The sequence below is a fragment of the Mycteria americana genome, chromosome 6, assembly GCF_035582795.1.
Source record: "Mycteria americana isolate JAX WOST 10 ecotype Jacksonville Zoo and Gardens chromosome 6, USCA_MyAme_1.0, whole genome shotgun sequence".
In the NCBI taxonomy this organism is placed as follows: Eukaryota; Metazoa; Chordata; class Aves; order Ciconiiformes; family Ciconiidae; genus Mycteria; species Mycteria americana.
Window position 1 is genome coordinate 63,521,330 of NC_134370.1, and position 21,190 is coordinate 63,542,519.

Here is a 21,190-nt window from a genome sequence, read left to right on the forward strand (position 1 = left end):
CAGCCCCCCAGGCCCTAGAGGAGCAGAATGCTGTTAATTAATTCTAATGAACATCAGCCAGCCAGCTCCTCTCTCTCTGCATTGGGACAGGGGTTACTTTTATCTCCATAATTTTCCTTCCTTGATCTGATTTCCCCCCCAGCTAAATTAAATCTCCATCCTCTGTTTCAATTGATTTTTCCTTTCTTTATCTCTTTTTAACTGAAATAAGTTTACATAAATGTAAAAGTAACAAGACATGGTCTCAGAACAGACACATCAGCTGTCTAATGTGGCCCAGGCTGTTGTAAATCAATAGTAGTGTAGTTTAATTTATATTTTCATAACTCATTTGTTTCCCCCTCCCCTCTCCCCCCCTAACCCTGAAAGCTAAGTTTTATTTAAATGTCACCAGGTCCTGGAGACTTGGATGGAGCTGCCTGGCCCATTGCACCATTCATTTGATGCAAGAGCCATGAAAGACTCAGATTTATGTCACAGAAGCAATATTTCTTGCATTAGCTATTTATGGATTTACACATCTTTGCATTTCCCAACAGTAAATAAAATAAATAACAGGCACCAAAAGCCTGGCAGCATGACAGGGACCTTTATAGGATGCAGAACAAGGACAAAATTAAAAGCAGAGAGAGTAAATAAATCTGCGGACAGGGCTTCTGACACTTGCATGGGTAATTGCTGCACTCTGTGCTTTACAGTCATCATTATACCTGCGTGGGGTCAGAGGGAGTAGACATCCTCCAGAGAGCATGAGGTTCTTGCTGTAATGCAAGACCAGCCTCGCACAGGAACCTGGCACGGGCAACAACCTGGGGATAAGATGGGAAATAGAAGGAGGACTAATGGCACCTTTGCTTATGAAAGCTCTTCCTTATGCTCACCTAATCAACTTGGAAAGACTTGGCCTTGTGTAGGCAAGTGTGATGGCTACCAACAGCAAACTGGCTTAATTATTTGAAAAAAGCTTTGGGGCTTACGGATGATGAAGGGCAATATTTGTAGCTAATTGAACAAAAATATAATTCAACAAGCTTTTTGGGTTGTGGGAAAAATTCAGAAGTATTTACCCCGTCTGTTGTGTATAACTCAAGAGATGGCCAAGGAAAACCCCATTGACTTGTGAGACTCCTTGAAGGGCACAGCAAAACTACTCAGCTCTCAGACTGCAGGATTGGGCCCTATTTGCCGATAGCACCAGCAGTGCATGGGGAGCTGTGACGGAGGGTGGCAATTTGCACCAGTTTGCCCTAGATGATCTGACTGCTTCTGGCTTTCTGAGCGTCCTTGAGCTCCCAGGTTTACTAGGATAATAAGGTTCCCATCGAAAACCAAGTTTAAGCATGTGCTTAACTTTCACCACGTTCAGCTCAACTCCATGGTCTTAAATTACTGCAGCTTAAGTATGTGTTCAGCTGCCTTGTTGAATTTAGGCCTAAAGCCAGAACAGATGTGTACACACAATTAAATATGTATGTTTGTATATATACACATATAAAAAGCAGATAACATTTGCTGTCACCATAGCAACAGAATGTCTGTGTTGCTGATGCCTTAGTAACAGCGTCTGTGTATGTCTGCACATATGTGTATACCGTGTTGCCATGGGATTGGGTGTGGCATTTGCTTAAATAGAGTAAGTTAAAAAAAGCATAGGCATAAGAAAACCTAACAAGACATCTATTTGCCAAATCATTATCCTTTTTACACATCTCCTTACAACCTCTGCATGCAGATCTGCTCTTTGTTATAACTAAGGAAGACCGAAAAGTCTTCGGAGCATCCTTTCTTCCCTGTGCTTGTCCCCAAAGCCCCACATGTACTAGACAAATGATGGATAAAATTTAGAGAAAAATAACAGCACTACAACACAATGACACGTGGACAGGGATGAAAACTCTTTTCTTTGGTGAATCCTTTTCCCCTGAAGAATGAGTGCAACAGAGCACCAGCAATAATGCACCAAGGAGAAGGACAGTAGTATGAAATCAAATATATCTACCTTGGTAAAATCATGGTCTAGTCCAAATGGTAAGAAATACCTGTTACTCCACAGCAACCATTAACAATTAGAGATAATTCTGTATCCCTGATTTTCTAAAACAATAGTTAACAACACAAAACACTGATACAAGCATCAATACCTAAACTATTGCAGTAAGATTAGTAAGTTTGTTGGGTGCCTTCTAAACAGAAATAAGTCAGGCTGCTCACATTCATAGCCAGAGTTCAAGGGAGTCATTGGTCCATTGGCCCTTTTCTAAAAACTATCTTCAATAATTTGATTTAGATGTAACTATGAGCTATCTTGAAATTAAGTAGTTTTCCAGATTTCAGGATAAAATCCCAAATCCTAGACAATAAACATCAAACTTCTGATTACTGCAACAAATTTTAGTTGCCTGTCACAAGAATCTACCAGAGGCCTTAAAGTTTTGCAAAACAAAAGCAGAGAGGAGATACGTTAAAGACTTACTGTGCCTTTTTTTTTCCAGCCCTATGATCCTGAATTTATGTCTTGTATGTGATCATTTTAAGTTGCACTGTACACAATTGCCCATTGACCTGAATATCTATAAAAGCCTTCTTTGAATCAACCCCAAATTTTAGAATAACACGGCTTGACAAAGAAAAAGCGTAGTGAGATGTACTGGGAAGAGAGAGCAATGAAGGAAGGACAGTCCTGGTATGAGGTCATCCTAATGGGAGTAAAAGGCACTGATGTTAAAAAGGACATTATAAAGAAGCACTATAGGACAACTGTCACTGTGTGAGGATCACGAGAACACTGTTCATATCAAAAGAAATCAGAGCTATTACTTACATCCTATGCAATCATGCCTGTGAACTCAGGGATCCTTGCAATTCCCCTCCTGCATTTTTCTTGCATTGATTTAACAAATCATTCTCACTGGTTTTATTAAACTGGAAGTGTAAATCCTGGCCTGACTGCCATTGCATCTCAGTCAGTAGAAAATTATATTTAGCAGTGATGAAATTAATGCCTGAAAGGATACAATAAACAACAAAGGAAGAGTGAGAAAAAGAAAATATGAGGGAAGAAAAGAAAAGAAAAAAAGAAACCCAAGGAGCAGAGTTGCATTAGGCTGTTTGATTGCAAATTGCAAATATGATTCTGATGGCAGCACTCAGCATATTGTTCTTCTAAGTATACATGCAATCAAAATGTGGGATGTCTCCCTTTAGAACAGGGATGAACTCCTCTGCAGGGCTGTCTTCAGTCCTTGCCGCATAGGAAATGGATTTTTTTCAGGTTTCAGAAAGTTTGATTAATAGTGCCTGTCTCCACATCCCTGCTCATACCAGTGACAGTGTTTTACAGGCAGACTTGTTTGCTGGCGAACTTGGCGGAGAAGTGCTGCAGACTCGCTCCACATGGGCTGGTGAATACCCAGTCCCCAACGCACCGTTTCACTTACCACTCCGGTTCTTGTTAAACACCAGCTTTCTGTAGAGAACCATGTGTGATACCAGCTCCTGGAAGCCTTTGCTAGAAGCTTATACCACTAACGCACAGGGCTGGAGTCCAACCAAAGCCTGGTAATGAAGGGCTCTGTAAGGTTATCCACTGAGCCTTGCAAGACCTCATCTCTAACGTGATTGTATATTAAAAAGGAATCTAATTTTAAAAGCCATGAACAGTTATATGAGCATTAGGAAATTCTTATAAAAATATCTGATTTCTGCAAACTTCTTCAGCTTTTATGGAAAATTCTGTAGAAATCCATAGGAAAAAAATAAGTATCTCTGAAAAAGTTTGAGGTGAGAAGGTTAATAGAAAAATCATATCTCTGGTGTGGAATTTATTTTTTTTTCAGCACACCTCAGTATAGCATTCTGTAGGACAGCTAAAAGGGAAAGAAAAAAAAAACTCTATCAGAAAGTAACATTTTCTAATCTAGTTGACAACAGTTCTGCCCTGCAAAGAAATAAAGACTCTCTCTCATCCCATGAATCTAGCAACTGTGAAAAGCAGATAGGAAATAATTTGTCAATAGATTTGCAGATATCAAACGGATGTGAGAAGTTAGGGCAGGCACACACCTCTGCACAGAGCCAGAGTTTTCCAAAGCAAATAGTTTTCCATGACTCTTTTCGGGGAGGGCAATAAAGAAACAGGCCCTCAGCAGCTTCTGCCTTTAATTGCTTTTCAGGTGTTCTCAACACTGGCACCTCTTGCCTGCTGCACAGACTAGAAGCCAAAGGAAGATTTCAAGTAAGTCCAAGGAAAAAACAATTCCACTAGTTCAGAAGACTGTTCGATAGGTTTCATGTTGAAAACAGGCTGAACTTTTTCAAGGTTTGCATTTGTAAGGTATACCTAGGCAGCCCACTAGCCAAAATAAGTCAGTGTAGGCACCTAATTCCTTTGGTCTCTTGCAAACCCACTCTGGGATCATTAATCCAACAACCAAGGGAATGCCAGGAGTTGGTTCAAGCATAGCTCTGATATAAGCTACTATACACCAAATCACAGCAAACACCCCAGTGATTTCAGCTGCCATGAGAAGAAAGTCTTAAACACCACTAAATGCAACAGGCATTAGCTTTCCCTGGCAGTAAAATTTTGTGGATTTATTTATAGCCTATTAGCACTCATAAAAGGTAAGGAACAGCAATGTAAAACAGAGTCAGCAATTGTGCTGCCAGGGTTAGAAAATCAGCCGCTCTAACATTACAGCTTGCTTCTGGCCCAAAAAACCCTTGCCTTGTCCTGCTCTCCTGCCTGTCCATCCACATGGACTTTACAACCTCACATGTCCCGCTGGGCTAAGGGGTCCAGGTTCAGAAAATTTCCATTACTGCTGAGCAATTTTAACCAAAATACAGAGTACAGTATTATTGAGAGGGTCGAGAAGGTGATTATTCTCTCCCAGAAATATTCTGGTATAAGTAACACTTTCCCTCCCTTTTGGATCCAACTTCGCCTTGCAAAAACCTCAATATTTTAGGTGAAAACTATTCTGTTTCCATAAAAAGGTCTATTCTATCAAAAAGCCCTGTTGAGAGAAAACAGACAGCCTCCAGAGATACTCTCAGAAGTACTATGAGTGGTGACACAGTACTGTCAAAACCCCACACCCCAGCCCCTACCTAAATAACTACCTTTCTCCATGCAACTCCAACTTTCTGTTCCTTCGTTTGCCTGTGAAAGAGAGCAGGGGGGTGTAGGGAAGCTGTAAATAGAGCTGCAACAGGAGGCACCAGCCTTCCTTATGATAGGATGAAAGAAGAGTGCAGTCGTTCTTGATTACTAATTGAATAACTGAACTACAGGCTCAGCAGAACCCCCAGGCCTGGTTTAAATGATGGCCAGGTAGTGCTGTTTGCTGTGGAGGAGCTCTCCTTCTCTCTATCCTCACCTCCAGGAGAACAGAAAGGAGCCCAGTTCCTAGCAGCTTCTGTCCATGAGCATTAGGCAGCGAAGAGTCAAGGGAGGAAGAAGTTCATTTTTGCAGTCAAGGCTTTGGAAGAGGTGCTGCTGTGTATTTAGAGAGTCGACTTCTCCGGGTAGCTGTTTCCCCTCCCGCAGCAGAGGTTGGATGCAGTTTGTGAACCGTGCTAGGCTTGGCCATAGACTCCTGTCAGCGCGTCAAGTGATTTTCCTAGGAGTGGCAGGGAAGATGACTCCAGGCTCAGCTGAAACCTGCTGGAGAGCTTCAAGAAGGAAGGAGCAGCAGGGAAGTGCTAGGCAGCTTATACACCTGCTTGATTAAGGTTCAGATAAATGCTATGCATATCTTTACTCCTGATTTTCTAGGGAAACCTAAAGCTTTAAATAATACTAATGATAGTAATACTCAAGACTTTCCTATTTCTAATATCTGCCTCTCCTATCTTGTATTGGATCTGAAGTGCCACCCTTGGCTGGCCCAGACCTGTGTTACACAGGTTAGTTAGAGCAGCAGCAGAAAAAAGAGCAAGGAGATGTGTTCCCCTTATCCATGGACTGGAGTAAAGCTAAATGCCTGGAATCTGTGTGCTTTTGGCTTAGAAAAGGGACAGAGCAGCTGTACAAAGCAGATTGTAGAGGGCTCCCTGTTGCTGTTTGGAGAAGCTGTCGGATGACAGCGTGTCAAGGACTGCAGACTAAGTAAAGCGAGGAGTCCACTGGTGGAAGAAGGGCTTTAAGAACTCATCTATGAGAGTGGCACAAAAGGATTGACAGGAAAGGGCTGACCCGTAAGGCCACTTAAACAAGAGCAGCCAAAGTGGAGTGATTCTCTCCTAAAGCCATCCTTTAGCAAACTATAAGTGGAAAAACTCCCCTAAGCCTTGGCTTTCCAGAAAGGGGGAAGTTAAAAGAATGTTTTAAATTCCTGCAGTGCAAGCCTGCTTTGAATACGTAAAGCTCCAGGTTCCTGAGACAAGGACTTGCACACATGACCTCCTGCACAGCAAAGAAAGGTGCTATAGGCATGCTGCGTTGCCAAGAGTATTGCAGAACCATATCCCAGAGAAGAACGGAGAGCTAGATAGGCACTGTGCATGTGTAGACCCATCACAGCACGTGGGTTTGTGGGACAGGACAGAGACGAGGAGTATATGTTCGGAGAAGGGAGGTGTGAGAGACTGAAAGGGTTAATGTCTCAAACATTGTGGCAATTTGAGGCGCTATTTGCATGGCGACAGCAGGTCTGTGAGCATGGGGTGGGGGAGAGCAAGAGCGGGATGTGGAGAGCGCGTCGGAGGATGCGCGGTTCCAGGTTCTGCCAGACCTGACCATGTATGGACAGCGGTCATCTGAGGAAGGGGCTTGCAACCGCCCCAGAGACCCCTCACGACCACCCCCCTCCCCCAGCGCCTGCGCAGAAGATTGAGAACTTTCTAGAACAAGAACCATGTAAGCCCTGAAGGGGCGTACCTGGAGGCGGGGATTAGCCAATAAAAGGCTTGCCCCCCCCCCCCCCCCCCCCCCCGGAAGCGCGCGCACGCCCACCACTGGACGATTGCCACGTCTGTCATCGTCATCGCGGGATCCAAGGGTGGTGATACTTTTTCTTTCTCTTTTCTCCTCTCTTCTTCTTTCCTTTTCTTGCTTCTCTTCTCTTTTCCTCTGCTTTTCCAATATATATATGCAAGTTTGGGATCGGGAAGCCCGCAAAATAGCTCCATTGCCAAATCGCCTTTGTTCGTTCGTTAAACTCGTCAGGTCGTTAAGTTTGTCCGTTTGTGGAGTTCGCCAGTTAATAAAGTTGCTGGCCAGCCTGTTCCTCTGGGTCATTGTCGTGACTCTGCCGAGCAGAGATCGGCTTTTGTCGGTACTCAAACAGTCGGGGAATCGAAAAGATTCACCCCTCTCGCAACCCACCGAGCGGGACGAGACAGGAGGAGATCTGCAAGACAGCAGACTTGACTGAGTATTAAAGAAGGGATCGCAGGCCCTGAGGTACAAAGTACTATCGACTGCAATACCTAGAAGAGCCATCCCATGCATACCTGGGCTCCTGTGCAACCCCCAATAAGCTTATACTGAGCTACAGCGTGAAGGCTGACCTGTGTGCTTTTATTCCAGAAGATATTTATACCACATGCCAAGGCCTCCAGAGTCTTGTTCTTACCTTCAAACTAGCCTCTTCCCTCTCCCACTGGTGGGGATAACCCTGGCTAGTTTCTCTTCTGTAAACCCGATTTTTCTTTGCTAGAAATCTTCTCAGATTTGAATTGTCCTGGAGCTCAGAGTTATCTGGCAGGTTTAATCATGAGGTATGCCACATATAAGATGCTGAGCTTGTGGAGGAATAATGCTGAAATGGGCGGCTGGGACCCAGATTCTGGTGATCAGTGTATTATCTGTGTGGCCCACAGAAGAAAATGCTTTGGCTGCTCCTGTTTACGCAGCAGTGAGCAGCAGAGCACAAGGAAAGGAAATACAAGGTCTTAAATGAATCCAATTACTCATGCCATTAATTTAGATTTACTTGAGTAGTTACAGCATGCTAAATAAACAACAATTGATTAGTTAGATCATGTTCATTTGAATTTTAACCACGAGTGGATGGATATTTATCTCACAGTCTAATTGTAAAGGTTTGCCAATATGTTTCTGCGGTATTCAAAAGGAGGTCACTCAGACTTTTTCATCTTGGATTTGCAATTATTCCCAGGATCATTTTCATCTGCAAGCCTTTTTCCCTGCGTAAGTGATAGTGCTGTAGTGATGACAGGTGTAAGTGATGCTTTTTTGCATGTTGCAATTGAACTAGACACACACATAAAAGAGTATATGTGGAATGAACCCTAAGGTTTGCCTCTAACTCATGTGAAGATTAGCTGCTGCTCACAGAAGGAGCCAACTCTGATTTTTACTCTTGAGGGAAAACAGGGAAGTATTACTTGAAACATGCATCGGTTACAGAAGCTGTAGCAGAGAGAGGGAATACAGTCTTCATGGGCTTTGCAATGAAATCAGGCTAAGAAAGTGCTGGTGGAGCAGAGACGTGCATGCTGAAGCAGCTGAAGAACAATAACGTATTTGACTACGTCATATGTATTAGGTGGTGGGAAAAAAAATCTGGACGTTTTTATTTAGAAACAAGGAAAATTCCCCTTCCTCCCATTTCCTCTTGTTAAAATCACTATTTTCCCTGTAACTCAACACATCTGGAGGTGGTAACTCAACTCAATCCCCGTAACTCAAACACATACACAAAAAAATAGAGGCAACTTTATCCAATACTTCCCTGTGACATGTTCTACCTCAACCTTTTCCCTATGTAAAATACAGCAAGGATTATCTCCCCTCTGAATTGCTCTAAGTACTCAATCTCTGACAAAGAAAAGAGTGAGAAATCATTTCTTCTGGGACTTAAAATCTTAATCCGAACCCACGTAAAATGATCATAAAGTAATGTGCTTCTTAACCACATTACTATCAGCCAACATTTCCTGTCCATTAATAATTTTCTGAGATTGCTGCATTGATGAAAATGGAATTTTAAAAACAATTTATTATTTCCTCCAGAGGAAATAGAGTTAGGAAGTAGGTACGTGTAAAAACAGAACACTCTCTTATGTTCGGGGGGTCTACATAATCTTGTCTCTGGAAGGTACATCTTGATTTTTATCAGACATTTGTGGATCTTTGCTTTTTTTCTGTCCATGAATTCTGTATTCAGTTCCAGTCAGTCTGGTTTCTGTACGCTATTTTTATAATGGAAACACTTTGACAATATTGAGATAAAGCCCAGTTCTCCCAGCCGTGGAATATATGTGTAGAGAGAGCAGAATATTAAAATAAGCTCTGTGTTGTGAATCGCAGCAGCATTCTGCCCATGGCTTATAGAAAAGTAACAAAGGTTTAGATGGCAAAACTGGGCTGTTCCTTTGCAGATTTTATTTGCTTCTTTCATTTGATGGTCTTCACTGTTTATCAACTCAGTTGTTTTTATCTTTGTCATTTTCCATGTCTCTGAGTGCCTGAGTCAGTCTTCTTCAAAGAATGCCCTTGTAAATGAACTATTATCTTCTCCAATGATTTTTAAAGAAATTAAAGTACTCTCAAGTTCCTACTTGGAAAAAAAAATCAGATCTGGCAATTTTGGAATATTTCAGTTGTGTCGGGTTGTATTTCAAGTAGACAGCTCTATGTGCAGTCTGCTAATTAAAATTAACAGATATTATCAACTTATTAAATTAGCTTCCCATCTGGTAATTTCACTTTTTAAAATAAAATCTTTTCTGCTTAGGAAAAAAAATCTGAAACCAACATAACAAGTGCTAAACTGATCTTGATACTGTTAATGCAACAAAGTCTTCCAAAAGATGAGGGTGACACTGGTGTAGAGAAGAGGGAAGTTGATAATCCTCATGCAAATTCTAGTAGTAAAAGATGAGGACAACTTGGTGGGGAAGGGGGTGACAATGATCCAGAATGTTTTACTGACTCCAGATCAGTTTTTATTGTAAGAGTTTTCCCTAAAACTCCCAGCATCCCCCTTCCATCAGCCTGTGAGTCCTACGTGAACGACTCCTATTCTAAATAGCATGAGTAGATTTAGAAGTAGCTGTATCTTATTAATGTATATCACATATGAATATTTTATATTCCAAAAAGGAGGGAAAGTTCAGCTAAATCGTCAATTTAATTTCTGCAAAGCCATTCTCGCATCCTTTAGTTCACTCTTGGTATCTTCTAGCATTGGCAGCAGTGGCTATTTGGTAGATGAGGTGTGGGTTCTGGTTTTCAGGCCTGGTCTCAGCTTCATCGCCATGTGTCCCCCCCCCAGACAGGGATGTCAGGAATGTAGGTAGCCTCCTCGCAAGCTGTGACACTACGAGCTGCCAGTGCTGAGTCTGTGGTCATGCTTGTGGCTGCCAGGGCCAGCAGCAATACCACATGCTCCAGACCAATCCATGTAATGCTCCTCTGCCTCTTCCCAGTGCTAAGGGATGTGCCGAGAGCCACTTTGCTGCTGTCTTCAGCTGCCCAGGTACAAGTGCCTGCCCTGGAGTGCTGCTCCCTGGGGAAGACAGCAAGAGGAATTTCTTCTCAGCTTTTATTCCAGAGTACCCTGACCTTTTTAACTGAAGGATTGTCTAATTTTGAAAAAGAAATACAAAGGAACAAATTCCAAGGCCATTCTGATGCAGTGTAGCTACATGAGTTTTCACTTATAAAAGCTTAAAATAAGGCTGAACTTTGAATGCTCTTTAATTGGATTCATTCTTCTCCATTTTGTTTGTTTGCATCCATGGGAATTTGAGTATATAGCTTAAAACCTCTTTTTTCTTTTTTCTTTCTTCCTCTCATCTGGAAAATCACTTCCTGATGCCTTGAGGAATCCCCAGGACTAGAGGCTCATGGATTAGCAAATACTGCTCTGGCCAAACAAGGTATTAGAGAAGAAGACCGGCTCTATAGTCATTCATACACATTTCCACTGCCAAATCCTACACAGCAGGGGAGGAGGACTGGACAAAACAGGGGTCCACAATCCTGAATGTTTTATCATAGAATCATAGAATATTTTGTGTTGGAAGGGACCTTTAAAGGTCACCTAGTCCAACCTCCCTGCAATGAGCCGGGACATCTTCAACCAGATCAGGTTGCTCAGAGCCCCGTCCAACCTGACCTTGAACGTTTCCAGGGATGGGGCATCTACCACTTCTTTGGGCAATCTGTTCCAGTGTTTCACCACCCTCATTGTAAAAAATTTCTTCCTTATATCTAGTCTAAATCTACCCTCTTTTAGTTGAAAACCATTATGCCTTGTCCTATTGCAATAGGCCCTGCTAAAAAAGTTTGTCCCCATCTTTCTTATAAGCCCCTTTAAGTACTGGAAGGCTGCAGTAAGGTCTCCCTGGAGCTTTCTCTTCTCCAGGCTGAACAACCCTAACTCTCTCAGCCTGTCCTTGTAGGAGAGGTGCTCCATCCCTCTGACCATTTTTGTGGCCCTCCTCTGGACCCGCTCCAACAGCTCCGTGTCCTTATTGTGCTGAGGGCTCCAGAGCTGGACGCAGTACTGCAGGTGAGGTCTCACCAGAGCAGAGCAGAGGGGCAGAATCACCTCCCTCGACCTGCTGGCCATGCTTCTTTTGGTGCAGCCCAGGATGAATCAGAGGAATTTCTGGGAAAGTAAAATCTAATAGATAACATCTGCTGCACCTGGCAGTGAGCGGTAGCCTAGAATAGATTCAAGTTCTTACAAGCTTATTACATATGACTCAAAGCCACCCTCCTGAAGATGCAGAGGCTGTAGGGTCTGTGGGAGGATGGGCTAGAACCCAGCACACCATTTCTGGCCAAGCAGGGTGACAGGAAGTGCGCCAGGTGATGAGGACAGATCCGTCATGTCAGCGGTTCCCATTTTCTTGGCTTCCCGCTGCCTGGAGTCAGTAAATAAGGAGCAAAACTACAAAGGAACAGCTACAGACAACCATCTGCTGGAAGAGAAAGGAATATAACTGGAAAAATTACTCAGCTGGCTGTGAGAATAGCTTTTGGCCAAAGTTCCTCCCAAATGGCCATGTTCGCTTCTGAGAATGGAGATGCCTAAACTGAGACCAGGAAGAGTGACGTAGTGTGATGGGCGAGAGCAATCCCACGCTGGCAGCACAGCCAGGACCACTGCGGTCGCTCACTGCAATTATTCTCCTGTGCTAAACTGTCAGCAAGGGGCAACAGCACAAGCTGCACCCTGACTTGTCAACAGATTTCGGAAGATTTCTGGCTACACTGTTCTCCAAGATAACAGCTAAAACCGATGTAGTTTACACTAGTGACAATTGTGACCCATTTTTCCCATGAGGACAACCCACTGAGATTTCTCTAGCAGCTTAACTCTGAGTGGCCCTTAACAAAGCCTTCCACTATGTCAGAAGAGCTATTGTGCTGTGTTAAGGGAGGGATGATTTTACTTCAACTTTCTATTACACTTATAATACAGACAACGTAAGAAATAATTAAACCTTCTCTCCTTTTTCCCTTTCAGTGAGTGCCTCCATGCAGTCATAAAGTGGGTGCAGATTCAGAAGAATGTGTCTCCTTCCAGTAATGAGTCTGGGATAAAGACCTCATCAGTCTGATATCCAGTTGGGATCCTGGCTCAGTAGTGATGAGGCAGTAGCATTACTGTTGGGTACCAAAGCAAGAAAGAGAATTTTAGCCCTTAAATTACTGTGTTCGGCTCCCTCCCCAACAACCCTGCCTCCACAGAAACGAAAAAAAAAAAATCAGAGAGGAGCATTTTGTTAGCAGATGAGGCAAGAAATTCAATACATATGACATTTGCTTTGCAAAGCAATAAAATAAGCTCAATCTGTTTAACCGTTAGGTACTTTAAGATAGGATTTAGCACAGAACATTTTCAAAACCCCATAGCAATATTAAACAATCAGCCCTTAGGGCAGATGTGGGGTGGAGATGAGGAAACAGAGGCAGAGAAGTTGAGAGAGACACCTTGAAGATGAGGCATGGCAGAATTACAATTAGGACTGTTGGGCTTTAGGGTTTTAGCCCGGGAGCAGAATATGTCTAAACCTGCTTTGCTGGGTGAGGTAACCAGCATGGCAAAGGTTAATCAGCATTTCAGCAGCAAGCTGGGCATGTTGAACTCGTGTTCTCCAACAAGAGGGTGGTAGGACCTCGGCGTGGTGGCCCTATATGAGCAGGACCTCCCAGCCACGATGGCTCACACCTACCCAGCTGCTGTGACTTCTTGGGTCCCAGGGCCATGGAGCATCTTGTGCTCCTCTCCCAGCAGTAGTGTTGACGTCTGCCAATGTCCGCAGCCCTAACAAAGGCACTCCTGCATGTGACACCGATGTTCTGTCTCTGCTGCTCGTTCTTCCAGAACTCAGAACACCAGAAATCTGTTTTAAAAAGGCAGCTCTTTTCTTACTTCAAGGGAGTGTGCCAGTGTTTAACATGTCAGGGCAAGTCATACCCATAAAAGTGCACATCTGCTTTCTGCTGAGATAACGTGAGATGCCCAGCTCACGCCTGTGCCAGGAAATAATTCAATTCTTTGTAATTAGATTCAAAGGGTAACAGCTCCCACTCCTCTGCGTAGGCCAGTGATGTCCAACGAAGGGCTACCAAGGAACCAGCCAGATCAACTAGCATGTAAGCACCCAATCAGTTACTGCAAAATGGCCTAAAACACGAAGCAGAATAAAGCCTTGGCACATGCTATTTCTGACACAAACAAAAGCTTCCTATTAATTCGAGCAGTATGCAAAATACCTATCACAGCTTCACAGATATTCAGAAACAACAGCTGGTCTTTTCATGAATGCGTGTGGTTGAGATCTAGCACAGGTTAAAAGTTCATTGTTTCCATTATACTATATGTATATGTATGCATACATAGCAATACATGGAAGTATGGTGAGGGTGGGCGAATCTATTGGCATTTGCTTCCTAGGAGGGGTGCCTGCCTGTACGTATCTGCGTGATGGAAAGGTCTTGTTCATTAGCCCAGGATGCCCATATTATGTATATTCTATTAAGCACATATTGAATATGCATCTCATTTTCATTTCAATTAGGATCTGAGGGCTGATTTCATTCATGACTATTGATTCCTTCCAGGCCATTTGCATTTTATTCTGTTCATTATTATTTATATGCTCTGTGCTCTCTGAGTAATTTAAATATCCCTCTCATGATTGCCCCCAAGTGATGAATTATATGCCCTCCTTCAAAAACCAACACAACAAGCCCTGCGTTAATCCTCTGATTTTTCTCTGTGTATTTATGGGACTTTCTGTATTTGGGCTTTAGTGCCTTCTGTTGGGTTAGGAGCAGGTGATGCATTGCACAGTGAAGACGATTTACCGCATGACAAGCTATCGTACCGCCTGTAGTTTTCCAGTAGAAAGACATATTTTGCCCCCAGCTCTGGTGGATCGTATTTCCCTGCCCTGTCAGGGTGCTGGGTCTCCAGGAACAGTTGACAACATGACAGCTGAATTGCAGATACCTCCTCTCTTCAGAAAATCACTCCAGAGTTTTGTCCCTGACTCGTGAACCGGGACAACCAACACTTCATTCCCAAATCCTCTCCCTCCCCAAGCACACCCTCTTGCCTGACATTTCGTAGTGTCATAGGATTAATTAAATGTTCTCCTCCTGTTTTGATAGGAAGGCTGTGTCCTTTTAGGTGAGATACTGTGGTTTAAGTTTTTTAGAGAGAAGTTTTAGTTCAGTGGTTTGCATATACGGATATGTGTGACTGAATTTGCCTGGTCCCTGAACTCCATGGGGGTGAGCGAAGAACTGGGGACTCTTCCTGACACATGGAGGCTCCCCCATGCCTTTTGATGATTTGACAGTTACTGCCTGAGACCAAATTTGCACAATCCTAAACTTGGAAATGAACGGACAGGAAACTTCAAAAGAGCAGGAATTGCAGTTTAAATTGCAAACAAATTGTGTTTTCATTGGAAGAGCTATGCAATAATTAATTGCTTACTTAAATGCAGGTCTACATCTGAAAAGGCTTTTGGGGAATTTAAGAAGGTCTGCACATTAAATCTGACAGGAAGATATGCTCCTATATTGTTTTGATCTATCCTAACAGAGCTGGAAGGACACAAAAGTGCAATAAAAATAAAATACAAACTGAATGTTTCTAGGGGTAGGAAAAAATTGTTTGCTTGATTAGGTTTTGATGCAAATGGATAAAAAGAGGTGAGAAAAAAGGCAAAGGAAATTCTTTTTTCTTTTAACAAATTAACCCTCTGTCCACAGTTCAGGCTTTCATCCACCCATCAGCTAAAGCAATGGCAACGTGCCACGTGTGCAGTCTCTGTTCAGAAAGGAAAAAATGAAACCCAGGCTATGAGGTCTGCCGTTGCTTTTCTCCACTCCCTTGGGGAACCCTGTGCTGTGATATCAGGGTGTACAGAAGACAGAAGGTCCCAAGACTCTTCTCCAACACGCACATATTAAGGACAGGTTTAAGCTGGACGGATGTTATCTGGAGATTATATTTTTGGCTCTCCAGTCACCAAGTTAACCAATTAATAATTAGCGTCCTGGCTACTCCTAGGGGGGATCAACATGGAAGGAAGGAACCCACAGTGCAAGTGCAATTTAAGCACTGAGGATTCCCATATAGATAGCAGTAGTGGGGGCAATAGCAGCTCCTCAGCCCATCAACCATGTAGATGGGTAGGAAAGAGGTGTAGGACAGATAACAAAGAGAGAATAGCAAACCTTTCAAAACTGTACCAGGCATCCATAAACAGAACAGGGGGGATGACATGTTGGCCAAACTTTTAATTTCTTACAGCAAAAGGTGCATAAAAATATATATACTTGCATTTTTCCCAGTAAAAGTATTTTAAGGAAGCACGGTAATACCTTTAGTAACATATGTTAAGGTTGACAATCAAAGCAAACCATTTCACAGTTTTCTGTGTGTAACTAGGTGGAGTTTCAGCTATTTATTTTTATCTGTAAAACCTCACCTGCTTTGTGATTTGGACATATGACTGACAGATGCCCTTTCTCACCAGGCTGCTGAAATCAGCAGAGCCCTCTTAGCTGAGCTTTGTTTAGCTCTTTTCCTTAGAAAAGAAAGTTTAAAGTCTATCCTGTACCTCATTGGAAAGGTGGCACAATCTGCACCAACCAGCCCTGCCCTGGAGTTATTTGCAGCTATTGACTCTACTTTATCTGTACTTCAAAAGACTGATTTGAATACATGGAAAATCTGAAGTATCCTGGCTGTAAAGACAGGCAGAAAAATGAAGATTTTGTCTTTAACCAGCAGGTGACAACATGGACTCAACTGCTGGAGAGGAACAGACCTGTAAAGATTTTATCTCTTAAGGGGAAATGTGTCAGAAGCTGAAGGACACCGTTTGGTAAAGGTTATTTTCAGAGACCCAAAGACCTGATCCCATGAGTGGTTGTGGACAGGCAGGTCTTGCCCTGATTCAGACTCCTGGTGTAAATTGGAATTGGATCCCAACATCTCTCTGTATTCTGAGACAGAGATCCATCCCAAACACCTGGCTGTAGGGTTGCCTATAAGCTACCAATGACGTTGTCAGAGCTACTTAACTGACTCCCCTACCGCAACAGAAGCGGCGTGTATGTGATGTACAACACACAATGGAATAAATCTCACCCTTGTATATCATTGCCTGCTACCTGCATATCTCTCATAAGACACTTCCATGTCAGCGCACCGAGATGCCCAAAAACCTGTCGTGAGCTCAGAGAACTCCTAACAGGGAAAAGGAGGGAGCAAGGGCTCGGTAAGATGCCCCTGGAGTTTGCTCTCGCTGCATCAAGGCAAGGAGAGTTTTTTTTCTAGAGTTCTTGTTGCCAGTTGTCAGACACAACCCGCTCTGAAACCCAAGCCAGTTTCCAGGTCACATCTGTGAAGAAATTCATCATTTTATCTGGCTTTTCAGGGTCTTGTAAACTGGGGCAGCCAACCTTAATTACAAATTCCTGTTATAAAAGTTGCTTATTCCCAAAACCGTGGGAAGGAGGATTTATTTCCAAATAAATCATAAACTTTGCCTGTATAGAGCTGCAGCTGAGAAGCTCACCTCTTTTCTACCAGCTTCTGGGATGTGCCCAGTGAGTCCCTGGGAAGATACATTTTCCTATTTCATTGTTGCAAAAATAAAAGCCCATTTAGCTCACCGTACAAAAGGCCCTATTGACACCAGAGACTACACTTGATAGAAGTCAATTATGTTGTACATACCCCTTAAAAAAAAAGGTTCATGCTTCTTTTGTATGTAAACTGGGTATTCCCTAATTTATCTTGGAATAAATGCTATTAAGCAGCAGAGGAGATCAAAGGGCTCTGGTCCTCGCCTCTCCACAGCAGCCACTGAAGATGCCAGAGTGGTGCACGCTCCCCAAAAACCACGCTGCTCAGTTATTTCACTCCTTGAGCCTAAGTTACCACCACCGCCTACAAAGGAGAAGCTGTGGGCTGCACGATGGAGATAAGACCCAGAAGTGAAGCACTTGCAGATGGCAGTCACTATAGAACAGCACAAAGGATTCTTTAATTAAGTCTTCCCTTCCCCTTATTAAAATTCAGGAAAGATTACCAAGGAATTTGTACTGTATCTGGAAAACAAATCATAACAATTACAGCAGGCTGCCCCAGGCTGGCTAGATTGTAGCTTATTATTCCACAAAGGCTTGATAAATGTGTAAATTTATATAGAAGGCTTCTGCATGTCATCATCGCTGTGCAAAGACTCCCTCCTTTCCATATCCAGTTTTAGAAGGAAGACCAGCTGGCTACAGTCCCTTGAATTATTTGCTGTTGTTGTTGAATTTTTAAAATACATATAAATTATGTCTCCCATCTACAGTTTATCTACGAGCTGTCAAACTGGGACTCATTCATGCTCTTTTTGATGCCTACTGAAAAGCCGTCTAACAGCTCCGTTAACCCTCTGGCCCCACACCCATTAAACATCACAAAAACAATGGCTTTCAGATTCTAAACATGCATTTTTAAATGTCACGGGCTTCTCTTTAAGGAAAGAAGCAAACTTTAAAGCATAATTGTTTTATACCTATGAGCTTAATTGCCTTATAGGCATAAACCAGGTTGATTTGCATATGTGCACATCTGTAATGTTAGCCTGTGTTTCCCCCCTGATTGAATAAATGGTGGGTCAAGGAAGGGAGGGCTGGGTGAATCAACCATTATATGCATTTCCACTTAAAAGGGGCATTTTGAGCAAAGATCAGAACTAGATTTGTTCCTCTTCATCATGTCCTTTGCATACGTGATTCCATCGTAAACTCTGGAGCAATGGCATGAATTATTGACGAGGTTTATGGATTATAATGCCAGAAGGGACTGCCGAGATGATCTCAGCCATTTCCCCTGTATAGAACAGGCCAGAAAATATCTCTGAATTAATATCTGGATGAAGACCAGAGGTTTGGAAAACATGTCCACTCTTAATGAAAACATAGCCATCACTGGATAATCCGCTAACAACTCGGGAAATGTTGCTAGTGGCCATGTTGTTTAACAACCATCTCTTAGTCAGAGGGCAGACAGATCCAGCTTCAGCTCTTAGCTGTTGGATTTTGTTCTCTAGCCTGCAACTCTGAAGAGCCCTCACTTCTGAGTTTTTCTTCCGTCTGCAGCTATTAGAGATGATGACGTTAAGACCCATCAGCAATACACTAAACAGATTAGATGCCTTTTGTTTTTAAACAATTATCTGGTTGCTCAATCTTCACACCTTTTCTGAACTCTCTAATTTTTCAGCGTCCTTGAAGCGGGGACATCATACTGGGACATGGCATCCACTTGAGCAAATGTCTATGCCTGATATAGTCTCTCTCTACTTTTACTATTCTCCTGATTTTATATCCGATACCTCAGGCTACAGTGTTGCATAGGGAGCTCCTTCACTATGCTCTCACACATATTACTATCTTTGCAAGTTTGGAGTCATTTATATGAAGCTGGTTCAGTGTGCAAGATGCCTTATGGTTGCTCTAGAAAAGAGGAAAATGTAGATTATTGAAAGATAGTGCTTACGTGTTCTGTTTCCCAAATACAGCAAAATAAACGTGAGGTCAGCTTTCCAATAGATATGTTACCAGGCACCTTTGGCTGTTGCTCAGAGGTTTCACTGGAGATGCCTTCATGGAAACAGGGTATCTTAACTTCGTGCTTCGGTAATCCTTTCTATTCTATGCAAACCCGTACCTGTTAATTCTCTTTTCTTTCTCACAGAGCTGTGGTTTCACCAGGACCTCAGCACATTTTGCCACTGCCAGGTAGACCACCAACATCTTTTCTGGAGCAATCAGGTACAATTAGGTGCTGTCATAATGGTGTCAAACTACAGAATTAGATGCCAAAAATTCTTACTCTACTGTTTCCAAGGAAAATGGGGAATTTGCTTAGGTGGATGATAGGTCACAACAGTAGTAGACACATATTTTTGAGCCATGATATGTAGATTCTGTGTAAAAAGGGGTTTCTCAAATCCCAGTAAGCCTAAGGGCATTTTTGTGAACGTTATTAAAGGGAATGTAAAAGACATTTGGTTTTGGCGCAGCAGTCAGTTTCTGTCCCCTATAACTGGTTGTGGTGAATTCTCCTTTTCTTGCAAGACTTTAAATGTTCAGATACATACAAACCCCATTTGCAAAGAAAATACCAGACATTTTCACAGTGCCTGAGAGCCCAAAGCACTATGTGAGCACTTTGCAAATATTTTAAATTCTGCTCATTTTACTTCAATGACAGCTTGAAGCCAGGACTCCAGGGTCTCAACTCACTGTGCTAGGAAACCAGCTTAGCTAAATCAGACAGAGAGTTACACAAATCCAAGGTACAGCAATCCACAATCTGCAGGTTGAGGCATGGGCTGCAATGTGATGTGACCAAGGCTGTAACGAGAGACTTGGCAGAGAAAAAGGGAGAGCACTTCAAACTTCCCACAGGAGGGAAAAGGACATAGAGGCTTCTGGTTTTGTAGTGGTTTTTTTTCCCTTTTTGATTTTGAACTACATTTGTCATTGCATCTCTGTGTAAATAATCAAAAGGAGATACTCAGCAACCTTCTCCAGAGCTAGTCCTTATTCTTGCTTTTATTCAAAAGCACTCTGGATTTGTCCAATGCACCAAAGTCTTTGGCTGATCATGAAATTAATAAATAAGGTGACACATTTGCTCTCCACTGCGGATGAGATTTCCCATTTCATGCTTCAGTTGCCTGAAGTAAGAATGTGAGAGAGAGAGATTTTTTTCTTGTGGTGGTAAGGAAAGCTGATGAAAGATTACCTTAAAATCCCTCATAAGGGATGAACAAGCAAGAGAGGGTTTTTTTCCCTTCCCTTAAAAAAGATAAAAGCAAAGAAATAAATAAAATAGAAGGGGGCATACTTTATATTGATTTTCTTGGCCTGCCTGCATTAAGGCATCATTCTCCCAGGGACTGCAGGGAGAGACAAGCGCAAATGAAGAGATGAACAGATGCCACCGGCGTGTGGGCTGGCTACCAACACGAAGTGCGGATGCAGTGACGCTCGCCTTGCTGCCCACCTACGCCTTTCAGGGCTTCTGTTTGCAAGTCCTGCCCAGTCAAGTTTCTTCAGTGAGCACTCGCAACCCTGTCCCTAAAGATGTGTTAATTTAAAAAAAGGGAGTAAAAAGGGAGGCCTCCTGCATTGAGAGTAGAAAAAAAAATTGTTGCTAGTTTGGAGGGGGTTTGCATACTTATGCAAAATGTGGAGTGTTAGAAGCACATTTTTGAATTTCAGTTGGACAAAGTGGCCTCCAGTTCCTGGGCTAAAACTGTTCCGCAAAGTTGCAGAGTGAAATTAAGAGACCGATGCACTTCAATGGTCAGAGAAAGAAATTCTAGAATTTCTTTCTGGGTCACGTATGACCACATGACCCAGCCATGCATTCTTTACTAAAATTATCTCATTGATAAATAATTAGTAAGTTACATTAAAATAAAAATTAATAAACGGATAAATAAATAAATAATGAGCAAATTACCTCATCAAAGCAAGTTTTTGGTTTTTTTTTCTTTTAAAGGGAGACAGGACAAGGTTTGTGAGTTCTGAAATATATTATTTGCAAGGATGAAAGCATCTGGGAAAATGCAAGAGATCATTATTATTACCTAGAAGATGGCTTAATTATATTTTTGACTGAATGTTTCAAGTCGGTGCATTCTTCAGCAGCTCATAAAAGATTGG